This window comes from Lepidochelys kempii, chromosome 10, assembly GCF_965140285.1.
Source record: "Lepidochelys kempii isolate rLepKem1 chromosome 10, rLepKem1.hap1, whole genome shotgun sequence".
Classification (NCBI taxonomy): Eukaryota; Metazoa; Chordata; order Testudines; family Cheloniidae; genus Lepidochelys; species Lepidochelys kempii.
In genome coordinates, this window is record NC_136389.1 from 75,999,453 (window position 1) to 76,013,385 (window position 13,933).

The window sequence follows — 13,933 nt, forward strand, 5'->3', positions numbered from 1 at the left end:
GACCAACATTTTAAACTACTTTTATCAGCATCAAGTCTGCTATACAGTGGTGTTTATTCTATTATCTTGACAGCTGGTGGCTAAATATTCCTTGGAGTGGGCTGAGCTGTCCATTACGTTGTATTTTGTGCTTTGATGATGAAAGATAATTTCTGTAAAAGCATAGGCATTTCTGGATGGTTTTTAACACATCAAAAGTTTGTGTATCTGGCTTTTGCATCTAGCTTAATCATTCTCCAAGAGTTCTGAACTGGAGGGCTGGGGGATTGTTTTGGTTTTCTTTTTTCCCCTCCTCATATCTATCACTTTCTTTTACCCTCCCCACTCCCCCCCCCCTTTTTTTTTAAACACAGTGAGGAGAAAAGAGAGAAAGAAATGTGAAAGAAATTGGTGGGGGAGGGGAGGAGAAAAGGACTTTTATTTTGCCCCCACACTCCCCCCCCCCCCAATTATTTCCTGTGGGGAAACATAATCAAAAGTGGGAATTTTCCTACTACTGTATTTTGAAATGAAAATTTATTTGAAATTTCAAATAATTTAATGTTTTTAAAAACTTTATTAAAAACCAATTACTACAGTATTAAAAGCGTACCCCAAAAATGACATTTTTCAGAAATAGATTCATTTTTGATTAAACATATATTATAAAAAATAGTCATGGAAAATTAGGTACTGGGTCACTTGTAAATTTAAAATGTCGCAATCTCTTAAAATGTCATGATAGTTTTCAAATAACATTACAATCATACAAATGTTGGACATTTTACTTATTTTTGGGAAGACTTACTTGTTTGCAGAGAGTTTCTTATGCACCACACATTACCTGCACACACAACATCACCGTTTTGAATGTAATCACCTAACGAGACTGCTTTCCACACACTGTCAGTTTTGTTAATGCTGTGGAGACTCGAGTTGCGAGGGTTAAGCAACAAACCTTCATCCTGAAAAATGGATCATTTTGTAATAAGAAAAAAGTTCAGAAATACAGTCATCAAATCCATCTGAAAATGAAAATACGAGTGTAAGTACGTCATCTTGCAACAGAAAGTGCTAAACAGACAGACTTCTGCCTTGTCGACCTCATCTGAATCACCCACTAAAAAGTAAACCAAATCGTGGACAAGGCAGTATAGTGATGATTTTTTCGAAATACGGTTTCATCAATTGTGCTAACACAAACCAAGATCCAAAGTCCCAGTGTGGCTTTTGCAGCGAGGTGCTTGCAACAAGCATTTAAAACTGTCAAAGTTTAAAAGACATTTGGAAACCAAACATGGGGAACTCGTTGATAAGCCTCTTGAATATTTTCAAAGGAAGCAACGGGAATTAAAGTTAAAGTTGTTAGTCAGCCAACTACTTTGAATGATAAGGCACAAATGGCATCATATTTGGTTGCATAAGAGAAAATGACCCATACAGTTGCCAAAAAGCTTATTCTTCCAGCACCTCTGGATATGGTGCATACAAATTTTTGATGAAAAGTTTTCTGAAAAATTGAGAAGTATTCCTCTCAGTGATAACACAACATCTCGTGATATTACAGAGCATTTGGAAGCCCAGCTTATTACTCAGTTACAGTCAGCCAGGGATTTTGCTATCCAACTTGATGAGAGTACTGATATTTCAAATTGTGCAATGTTGTTAGTTTATGTGAGGTATGTATGGCAAGATGACTTTAGGGAAGATTTGCTGTGTTGTCTGACTTTACCAACAAATACAACAGGAGCACAGATATTCAAAGCACTGCATGACTATGTAGTTGGAAAAATACAAATTGGACAGGCCTAATTGAAAAGGAGTTTACAAGACATGTTGCAGCAAATATGACAGGTAGAAATAACAGAGTGGGGGGGGAGGGGGGAATGATGTTGTTTGGAATCACTGTTTCATTCACTGCAAAGCTTTGGTGTCCAAGGGTATTTCCCCAGATCTTATAGCAGTAATTGAAGGAAGTAGTGAAAATTGTTAATTTCATTAAAGGAAGCTCACTGAGCAGCAGGCTTTTTGAAGTGTTAGGCTCAGGAATGGGAGCTGAGCATATTCATTTACCAGTTCACACTGGAGTCACAGGGCAGGGTGCTTACATGGTTGTACAAACTCAGGAATTAGAGTCACATATTTTTTGGGAGAGAAACAGTCTAACTTGGCAAATTTGTTTGACGATGACAGTTGGTTAATAAAGTTGTCATATCTAGCTGACATTTTCTCAAATTTAAATGAACTGAATTTGAAGTTACAAGGAAAAGGCAATGATTTATTTCGACACTCTGAACAGATACAAGCATTCCAAAAGTCATTAGCACTGTGGCAAGCAGAACTGAAAAGTAATTGTCCGAGCTACAACATGTTCCCAACACTGTTACGACACAGAGGAGAACAGCATCAGTGAGGAAAAAGGGAATGAAATGAAGAGTGTCATACAGTTACATCTCGTTGCTCTGACAGTTTTAGTCACTACTTTCCTGCAAAGGGGGTTGAAAAGAAAAAGCATTGGGTAAAAGATCCTTCTGCTTTCGAAAAATCCTGAATCAATGATGCAGCTAAACTTGATGCCTGAGCAAGAAAAAGAGCTGCGGTAACTCACCTGTGACAGTGTAACCCACACACCTTCTGGATGTGGTGTTCTGTCCCATTTAGTGGCACAGAGACCACTTAGAGAGAGACATAAAATGAGTCTGCTCTACAGCCTTAGCTAACAGACATAGGGCTTTAGCTCATGTGGTAGAGGCTGATATACTAAGATCCAGAGGCCCCAGGTTCAATACCAACTACCGGGGTCTGTCAGCATTACAACAGCACACTCAAAACATGCCACCACAAGTCATTCAATTTGTCATAGTTTTGGATAACTGTTTTCAAAGAATATCCACTGTTAAGTAAGATTAGTGTTCTGTTGTTACTACAGGTCACAGCTTACACATGCGAACTGTATGTATGGCAAGATGGTCTCAACTTTGACAAGGCTAACAACAAGAGAAAGAAACCAACTCAACAGTTCATTTGATATGAGGGTAGCACTTTCAGCTTGTGATCCAAATTGGAACGAGATCATGAAAAACAAGCAGGCCCACCTGTTGCATTAACTAAATGAAACTCAACCTGATCGTCTTTTTTACTGTATATAAAAATTTTTCACAAGTAACAATGTCTAATTTTAGTTATTACTTGAAGTGAAGTGGTTAAAGCTAGAATGTATTGCCCTTTATTGTGATTTTATGAAAACTCCAGTCAAAAGATATTGTTTTGGGTCATGGGGATAAGCATTTTTCTTCCACTGGGTCATGAGACAAAAAGTTTAAAAACCACTGCTTTATATACCCTCTAGGAGAGGCGTTGATCTCCACTTAAGGTGTGGAATGAAAGAGTAGGGCCTAAGAATTCTGCTAGGCAAACGTACGGCATTCTGCAAAAACTTTAAAGTAATCAAGACATATCACATAAAGGCTAATACAATTCTGAAGGCAAATGCAGTCCTGTCCATGTATGCACAAACTTCTTGTCAGTGGTTACAGGGCTACCTGAACCTCTGACCTCTTTCTGGCCTCTCTGAGAGTACCCCATCAGGTGTTAGGCCTTTACCAGTCCTGAGGTGCAATTTCACAGCTCTTACAGAGAGGGGCTGTAGCCCAGGGCCTGATCAATCAACCGTTCTGACCCCGCATATCTGCCTGAGGTTGAGCACCTGTGGTTCCTCCCTTTGGAGACCATGACGCAGGGTATATAGTGACCACACAGCCTTCTTAAAACCAAAGAAGGTTTATTTAGCAACGGGAATATCACATTAGAGAAAAAAGGATTCTAAACAAACCAGTCTGCACTCAAGTCTCTCTCCTAGGCAGGTGCAGCTTCGTCAGACATCCCCCAGTAGGGTGCTGTGTCTCAGGTCTGGTCTACACTAGGGGGAATCAATCTAAGATACACAACTTCAGCTATGAGAATAGTGTAGCTGAAGTCGACCTATCTTAGATCAACTTAGAATCACTTACTTCGCGTCCTTGTGGCGCGGGATCGACGGCCGCCGCTCCCCCATCGACTCGGCTTCCGCCTCTCGCTATGGTAGAGTTCCAGAGTCGACAGCAGAGCAACCTACACTAGACATGATAAATCGATCCCTGATAAATCGATCACTACCCGCCGATCCAGCGGGTAGTGTAGACGTGGCCTCAGTTTGCTTCCCCCGCAACAACAGCCTCTCTTAAGAGTATGTTCCTTTTCATCCTGCCAGAGTTCCTTTGTTCTTATATGTCCATAGGCCTTTTTTCTGTCCTGGACAAAACCAACTAGCTTGCTAGATTAGCTGGAGACTGAGGCAACACATCAAAGCTAATGGTTTTGGCATCATCCCTTAACAGCTCTCAAGGGTTTACTGAAAGATGGCTACCTTGAGCCATTCTTTTCCTTCCTGCCTGTCTTCCAATCATACAGTAAACATCCCAATAGCCAGACCAGCATACCACATTTGTAAATTATCACAGGGCCGCTCCAAAGCCATCATGGTTGAGTTAAGAAATAGTAACAAATGTTGGAACCACTTAGGTGATGTTATGGATCACAAACAGGTTACAAAATTTTGGTCAAAACTGGCCAAGTAATCAAAAACAAAACGTGCTGGGAATCTCCTGTTTGTGTTTTTCTTGATTTTTTTTAGGAATTTATTGAAGGACTCCCTAAAGTATGCTCAAAATCTCTGGCAGCCTAGTAATTGCTAAAAGGATTAGTCTGTAGAACCAGAAGGAGATTCATCTATAAATGTATTTTTGACAGATCTTGCAACAGCAGCCTCAGACTAAACAGGCACATTTGTGATCGAAGATAACCTAGAATGACTTTAATGCAATATGGACCTTTTCTGAATTTCATCAGGAAAACATCTACAAACTCTGGAGAAAACTAATCGCGTCTTGTACTGCTGAGCATGGATTTAAAGCCAACAGAGACCATCAATACAGTATTAAATATATCACCGTATATGCTCACAGAGGCTGGTATTTCTACTCCTAAACTTATACAACTGGTTCCCCATATTGAACCAAATTATGCCTTCTCCAACACAGAGCGAACAAAGTGGGGCATAAAAAGGAGAGGCGCACACCCCACAGCACACCCGCTTGGAAAGAGAATCTGCCACCCAGTGCTGGAGAGAGAACAGTCTGCTACTGCTTCCACCAGAAGTAACTCTTCAGAGGGGCATGCCTGAGTAGCCCCAGGACTACACTTGGAGAAGTGCTGCTTATGTCTGCTACACAGATGTAAGCAAGGGGTACTTCCCTGTGCGCTCCCCTAGCGTTCAGGGACACTACTGCAGCTAGCCATGACTAGATTCCATAACTCAGTCTATATGGAGCTACACCTTGTAATTATTGTGCAGCTGAGTGCAGCACCCCTATTTATCAAGTGACATTGCAAAGGGCACTGTATGGTGGTGCTGACTATAATCTGCCAAGGGGAATTTAAGATGTAAAATGTGTAGGACCAGGTTACCCAAGAGGCTTCTTCTGTCCTTCAGGCAACATCAGCACCAGAGATACTTTATCTAGCAGCTCCCTGGTTTAAAAGTCTGATGGCTTTTCAGTCAGTTTCCATTGGGTACTTTGGAATTCACTTCCTGCCCTCGGTCTGCCAGAGCTAGACATGCTGCAAATCATTTGCGGTCAGGCACTTGGGGAGGGCTGGGCTAAGGTGGATAAATGTTCAGCTTTCATAGAATCATAGAATATCAGGGTTGGAAGGGACCCCAGAAGGTCATCTAGTCCAACCCCCTGCTCGAAGCAGGACCAATTCCCAGTTAAATCATCCCAGCCAGGGCTTTGTCAAGCCTGACCTTAAAAACCTCTAAGGAAGGAGATTCTACCACCTCCCTAGGTAACGCATTCCAGTGTTTCACCACCCTCTTAGTGAAAAAGTTTTTCCTAATATCCAATCTAAACCTCCCCCACTGCAACTTGCAACATAACTTTCGGGTTATGATGATAGGCCTGTAAGAACAGATTTAAAAATTTTATTAAAGCTCATGTTTAAAATCAAATTTACATAAGTTAAGAAGGAAGGGACTGTACATCTGGGGTCAGGCTTGAGTTATCAGAGGTTGAGTTATCAGAGTTATCAGAGGTTACAGCGGTTACAAGGTTCACAAGATACATACATAGCACATAACCAGCATAGACCCAGGTTGGGGTGCAGGAGTTTTTAAAGCCTCAGTGAATAAGTGATCTCGGGTATGCCACCCATCGAATGTATTTAGAGTCCAAGTCAGTGTTGGTGTAGCGAATAGGTACATGAGGGGGTGCGTCCCTTGGTTCGGCAGGGAAGGAAGTGGGTTATTTCTCTGACCGGCAGTCTTGTTCACTCTTTCTAGTACTGACGGTGTCCCATGTTGTGCTCTGTGTCTCTGGAGCACCTGATGGTGTCGGAGACCATGAGCGGTCTCATGAGCCGGGCATAGCGCCAACCGACTCCGCACAGGCACTTCAGTATTTTATTTCTTAGTATTGAGCATGTTAATTATGCTAAAGGGCCTAGAGACTAGGATAGGTGCTTAAAAGTGAAGGGGAATAAAACAATGAAATTAAATAAATCAACAGCTGGAGTATGATCAATATACAAACATCAGTTGGAAGGAAGATCACCTTCTGAGCCCTGTGAACTCCTGCCCCTCAGTAGATGTTCCATACAAAAAAAAGGGTCAACAAGCAGCAAGAGATGCAATGTGGTCCAGTAGATAGGGTACTGGTGTCAGGGACTGAGCTCTCTGGCCTAGTGGTTAGAGCTGGGAACAGGAACCAGTAGACAAGCCAAGGGACAGAGCTGGAGTCAGATGCCAGACAAGGAAGCAGGCTGGAGCAGGAGAGGAACAAGGCAGAAGCAGGTCAGGAGGAAGACTGGGAACAAGGCCAGCACAGAAGAGATGACAAGTTATGGGTGTAAGTACTAAGCGGCCAGCTACCAGCCACTGCTGCTGAGTTAAATGCAGACCTTCTTGGCTCTTTGCAGCCAGGTAGGCTGGCCAATCAGGCAATTCTGCCACAGCCCAGCTGGGCTCATTAACTATTCTGAGGCAGCTAGCTCCAGGCTCAGTGGAAGGAACTCAAGCCCACAGATCCTGGCAATTGCCCTGGGCCTCCAGAGACATGGGTTCTATTCCTAGCTCTGCCGTGAACTTGTTCTATCACCTTATGCAAGTGCTTTGCCCCTCTGTTTTTCCTCCCACCCCTTTGACTTTCTTGTCTATTTAGACTATGAGCTCTTCAGAGGAGGGCCTTGCCCTTGTAACGAGTTTGTACTGGGCGTTGCACAAAACAGGCCCCCAAATAATAAATAAGAGAATTTCAAAAGCAGGAGGTCCCAACCCCATTCATTCACAGATTTCAAGACACATGCAAGCTTGATCGAACAGCTGCTGACCTGACACTGTTATTGGTCTCTGACTGTTTGCTTTTCTGCCGGTACTTAGGACAGCTAGGCAGGCAGTGAGCAGGCAGATGCAAGGGAAGCACCAGAAGGAATGATGGTTTTCGTACACGTCTAGTACAAATTAGTAGTAGTAAATATTTATATCATGGTAGAACACATAGGGCTCACTCTGCATCATGGCCCATTGTACAGACACAGAACAGAGACAATACCCGCTCAATGGCTTTCAGCCTAAAGACACAAACAAGGGTAGGGGACCTGGACCCAATATATGGGCAAACAATAGGGTACAGCACTGGCACAGATTTGTAACATGTATTGTAGTTCTTGGTTGGTGTAGTTTTTTAAATAACTGGGGTTACAGATAAGGAGGAAAGGAATAGGAAAAGGGAAAGAAAGTACTAAGTAACTTACAGCATTAGCAAAACTAATGCGACTCCCAAAGCTTTCTGGGGAAGCAGAACAAGTGGGAAAGTACTATGCCTTGTCAAGCTGCTGTAACATCCACTGAGTGGAAATGCTCACTTCCAGGCACCCTTTTTTTTTTTTTGGTGGGGGGGGGGCAAATAAAATGCTGCTGCTGAGCGAGGCCATCCCTCACCCACTTTTTCATCTCACGAAAATCATGCTCTATTTTAATCCAACATTTCTGCAGATCCCTAGATAAAATTGCTCTCAAGAGGCTATATTAAAGATGCACATAGTGGGTAATCCGAGGGGAAGGCCAGAAGCAGCAGCTCTGGAAGAAAAGTCTTCTCCCTCTCGCCTATTAAATCTAAGGGAATCTGTCACCAGGTAGATTTGGATAATAGAGAGTCTTGACATCTGCAGAGAACAAGGCAACATTATCCACAGGGAGTTAATTCACCGCTGTAAGTGTGGAAGCTTAAGCCAGAGGCAATGCAAATGTTAGTCCCTGACTTGTAATGCCCACTGTTCTGTATTTCTGCTAGATGCATAACCAATTCTGGAGGCATGTTCTTGCTGACCAAAGAGTGAAACAGACCAATTAACTCACTTGCCTAAAAGAATGAACCTCCAAAACTTCTCTGATTAAAGTAACCAGAGTTCCTAGACAGGCTTTTAAAAGGAGAGACACAAGGAGTTTTAATTCCACCAGAAGAAAGGGGGCTCAGAGTTCCTTGACAATGAGTAGTTGCGTGAGTGCGTGTCTGTTATTTGGGACTCCTGAAAAGCACCAAGCAGGGATCGACAGAGCGGCGTTCAGTGACTCTGTTCTTTTCCCTCTGTTGGTGTCCACAAGTCTGTTCATTTGCCCCAGCAGTACTTGCTTGTGCAGGGAGCCACCACCTGATCTTCTGTTGTACCTTATCTGCATTGTATTTCAGAATGCTAAGAGAGATCGTGAGTTGGTTCGGATCCCCTCCATCTGCTGCCAACACCTGGTATGTCTCTCGTGCATCAGATACCAATAAGGAAAACCCTTTGCTTCCCCAACGTCTAGTTGGGAATCAGAGTGGATAAGCCAGAGGAAGTGTTGGTTGGTTAGGGGTGCATCTGGAATGGGTAGCAGAGTTGCTATGTGCCCAGCTGACCTCCACTGTGAAGGTGGTACACATGGAGAGATGCTGCTGATTTATCACACTCTCCAATAGTCTTCAGACTAACAAGGGTCCAGATTGCAAGAACTAAAACGCATTTGTATCATGCTGTGCTTTTCTGTTCCCACTATTGATTGAGTGGTGACTGCACTTATCACCCGCTTTTCGGAGCCAAGGAGACCTGCAGCTCCCATTGTCTTGAAGTCATCGGTGCTTTCAAGCCGTAATCTAAGAACAGCTTTGAGACTAGCACTTAGAAGAGCATTGTGGGTATGTCTGGCTTCCCACTTGGTTTCACCTCCTGTTCCAAGGATGCTGTCTGTACATGACAGAGTTACTTTCCTACGTTGTTGGCAAAGATACATGTACTGCGTATAATTGAAACACTGGCTCTTCATGAACCTTTTCTACTATATACCCAGGAGTCAGTTATTTTCAAATCAAGGCTTAATAAACCATGTCTATTATTGCTTGTCCCCTGCCATTAGCATGCCGATCTTCTGTGTACAGCAGCACTTATTTACAACTGAGTCATGAATCAAATAACTTAAAAGCTGTTTTCCAGCTTATCCTTCAGTTCCCTACTGACAACCTTGGCAAAAAGAGAATTTAGTCATTGCCACGGTTGTTGTTCCCAGCCATGGTTCAGCAGCTACACTGAATGCTGGACTAAGGGATGAGGGTCAGGAGCAATAAAATATTTCCTCCTGGTTTGAGACAGGATAGTAGTGGCCAGGAGCTGTCTGGCTCATGGGACAGTCAGAAGAGAATTATTAGGCTGTATGACCAACTCTCTCACCTTTTTCCAGATGTCTGAAGTGCCTTTGACCTTAATTTCACAAAAGACCCCTTTGTCCATGGCTTTCATTTTCCCAGCTATCACAGGAGCGTCACATGGCTGTTTAAGTGGAAGAGAGCATGCGTATTTCTAGAGATAAAACAAAAAGGGAAAACTGCATTTCTCAACACTGGAAGCACTGAATCAACCTTTAGTTCTAGCTAAACCTGGTGATGGAGGATCTAGATTTGCAGCCTATTGTGCAAACTCATTTTTACAAATGAGGCTTTCTATGATTCGAGGCCTGCCTCTCACCTTATGCAACATCCCAGCAGCTAAGCCCACTGAGGCACTTCTGCTTCCAGTCCCTAGATCCAGTAGTCTAGGCTGCAGATACGAGCCTTTGCCCCGGAATTTACTTCACCTCGGCAGTCTATTGAAGTCCAATCTGTTGACCTTCAGACTATGGTTCAAGGACTTCTGTTTTCAAAGACTTTTGCCTAAGTGAGCAAGTGTATTTCAGCTCAGATCTGGGGGTCCCATCTTGGCCCTCAATATGGCCCCTTCTCATCACTCCATTGAAACAAAGGGCCTATAAAACTGCCCTAAATTGGCAACTGATTATTTTCTCAGCCTGGGGAAATCCCCAAGTAGATTAAAGCTGGGGGAGCCAGCCTTACATCCACTTTTCTTGAGCCCCTCTATAGGTGGTGTATCAGGAGTATGCCTTGCAGAGAGACGTTGAGCAGCTTTGAGGCTGCTCTAACTTCCACTGGGAGCCAAACTGACTCCAGCTGCCCCAGAAATCAGGGAAGAACAGAGATGGCATGCAGTCACATTTGCTCCCCTTCCTCAGGTTCTGCGCTGAGCAGAGTTACACCAAAAAGCTGGGCGGCCCTGGATATGGAGCAGGGGGGAAAGTCTTCTTTGTTAGCATTGTTTTTCATTAACATGCTTTCTATTGTGATTTGGAATTCCTGTACCTGTGCTCAGAGAGGCTTCCAAATATCTCAGAACAAATAAATGAGACTTATTTATTTGGTTTCTTAGTGCACAATCAAAGGGAGGACCCAGGCCCACCCTCTACTCCGGGTCCCAGCCCAGAAACCCGATAGATAGCAGCCAACTGCAATATCCCTTTAAATAAACTGTGTTGTTGCTATAATTCCCTGGGCCACTTCCCCATGGCTCCCACACATTCTTCACCTTTACTTCAGGGCCTTGCCCTTGTGGAGTCCCAGCAACCAGCCTGGAGCATCATCCACCCTCCTCTAACTCTAGCAAGGAACTGAACTCACCTCACCATGGCCCTGCAGCTCCTCTTATACTGACCTGCTGGGCCCTGATTGGCTGCTTCCCACACAGCCTCTCTAGGCAGCTTGGAGGACCTCTCTACTGCCCTTTTGTGGGGCAGGATGTAGCAGGACCACAAGGCCTCCAGCAGGGGGGCTCAGGGCGTAATCTACCTATCACACTACAGTAAATCCTGAACACAGTTTTCTGCTAACAAAGACAAAGAACAGATTACAGTTTTGATATGACAAGTTTCTACAAGTGATGGTTCTTGTATTGCATGTCCAAGACTGGTCTGCTGCACTGCTCATTACCCCTCTCTCCTCTGAATAATACTAGTGTCATAAGAATCATAAATGCCCTCTGTCATTCTGCAGAATGGAGCAAGAGCAGCACACAGTAAGATGGAGCTAGCCTGGCCAATGGTCGTTCACCACCTAGGTTTATATCAGCATACAAGAAGGCTGCAAGGCATTCCTAGCAGTGTTTAATATTCTGAATAGCTCTTTGGTGGCAGACAGGAAAGAAGCAAAAAGAGGGACTAAAACAAAAGAAAGGAGCTAAGCGGATAATTGAACGGATACGGAGGCCGAAGACTTTCCTACCTTACTCGCAGAAATTTTCACGGAAGCCTCAAGAATAGGATTTTAATGCTTGCAAAGGAGTCACACATTTTTCTCACTAGTTGTTGTCTCCTGACAAAGTGATTGAAGTGCTAGCCTCATGCAACTGGAAGAGAAATGAAGCACATATATATAACGTTAATATCTTCTACAATGATGCCCGACTGCACCTTGTATACCGGCACATTAATTAGTTACTTCCAGAAAACTGAGATGTGAGGTTTGCTGTGTGGGTGTAAGTGAAGTAGACTGGAGTAGCAAGTTTAAAAGAGACAGGGGGGAAAAAAATCCAAGAACTCAACCAAGAAGCTGTCTGGAAAAGTCGGAGTGAAGCTCTAAATACAGTAGGTGGATGATTCACTAATGAATGGAAGGCGCATTTTGACAGCTTGGGCTGCCATCCAAGTTCATTTGTTTCCAAGCCTTCAGTTTGCCAACTGAAGAGGCTGAGAAATAATAGGCCCCAAACAAATATTTCTAAGGAAGCACAATGCCCATTATCACTGAAGGAGAAAGTATCTGCGCATTTCAAAGAAGAAAAAAAAATTTTGAGAGCTGCCAACTTTGGCCAGTTCCAAACGACACAGGAAGGAGCTGTTAAAATTCAGTAAAAGAAAGAAGCAGAGTACTGTTAAAGAAATTCAAACTAGATGCCATCATAAATAAATAAATAAAATAGAAGTAATAAGTGAAGGATGTTTATTTCTCAGAGAGATGATTTGATGGTCGACTCTGCTACAGACTCAGCCTCTGAGATGAAAAGCACTTTGCGTGGTGGTAGAACATGAAAAGCAAGTGGGATAACGAGAAGCAGTGCATAATAAAGCAAACAACAATAAATAAAACGATGCACAGCTAATCTCTCATTGACCTCCTCATATTGACAAACCTATCAGCTAAACTGGTCCTGGGTTCAATTTTCCATCTTTACTATAGACTTCCTGTCTGACCTTGAGTAAGTCACTTAGACCCAGATCCTCAAAGGTATTTAGAAGTTAAGTGCCTAACTACCTTTGCGGTTCTAATCGGGTCTTAGTCTGTCTGTGCATCTGTTCCCCACCTTCTGCCTGTATGTTGTATTTCTCTCTCCTAAACTTGTCTAGTTCAGTTGTAAGTTCTTTAGGGCAGTAACTGCCTCTTACTATCTATATCAGCTGAGTGCCTAACACAACAGTACCTTGCTGCTGGGTTGGGGGCTCCAGGTGCTACTGTAAAACAAAGTAATAAGGAATAAAGGGTGCTTGCCCAGCTGTAATGCAGGGTAGAGTTTTTGCCCTCCAGTTCTGAAAGATATTTTGGGTCATGGTTTTAATTTATGGGAATACACAAACAAAAAGGCAACTGTCATTTATAGGGAGGCTTCCTTGTTATAAATCCTTTCCCCCAGCAAATAGCACTAGGAGTTGTTTCAAAAGTAAATCCCAGCTTGCTTTTGCGAATATCTTGTCTCGCATGGAGTCCTATTCAGCAAAATATTGGCGTTACATGGCTATGATCACACTGGGTGTCACTATAATTCAGGAGCTGGATTGTCCTCCTTCCCCATACCCACTGCAAGCCAGCCCTAAGCACAAAAGCACAACGTCTCCTCAGTTCCCTACCGTGACCACATGATGAATACTACTATGCTGGAAGCAATCTGCAGTGCTGTCGTAGTATGCAGCAGAGGGTGCCACTGGGTGTCAGTCCCAGAGCTAAAGGGCGAACATGCACTAGCAGCAAGAAGTGTGTTTCCAGCTCTCTTGCTGCACAAGAGCAAACTGCCCACCCCCAAAATATGCCACGACAGGATTTGGGGAGGATGCAGGAAATGGGCCATCTGGCCACCTCCAAAGAGCTGGGATGGGGAATCAGAGCAGCTAGCCTCCCACTAAAGAAGCTGGAGGGGAGATTATAGGAAGCTACCTAGAAGAGAAATAAAAGGGAATCTGGACTCTTTGAAGGAATGGGGTCCTGTCAGAGGGCAGGAGGGTCTCATACTGATCCTGGTCATCTTTGAGGTTCTCAAACTTTGTCAAGGTTTAAATTCTCATTCACTTATCAATATTGGATGCATTTATCAATGAATAATGACAACTGAAATGTAGCTGCAGTGCTCGGCATGCAGCTGAGAGAAGGCCACACTGATTTGGGGAGCTGCTGATAAACTGACCTGATATGCTTTGCAATCATGGGTGCAGTTTGAGGGGCAGGAGGGGCATTGCCCCCCACAACTGCAAGCCTTGGGCAGGCACAGAGTTTTCCCCTACATGTGCTGTCCTGTT

At 43.6% G+C, this 13,933-nt stretch overlaps 1 long non-coding RNA gene across 1 annotated transcript; it reads right to left on the bottom strand.

The window, feature by feature from the left end:
* Positions 1 to 673: 673 nt before the first annotated feature.
* On the bottom strand, positions 674 to 11,864 carry LOC144930896 (uncharacterized). The gene is made up of 3 exons (XR_013636373.1): positions 11,652 to 11,864; positions 9,775 to 9,903; positions 674 to 944 (listed from the first exon to the last, which is right to left on the bottom strand). It is a non-coding gene; the product is annotated as an uncharacterized LOC144930896 (long non-coding RNA).
* Between the last annotated feature and the right edge of the window lie 2,069 nt (positions 11,865 to 13,933).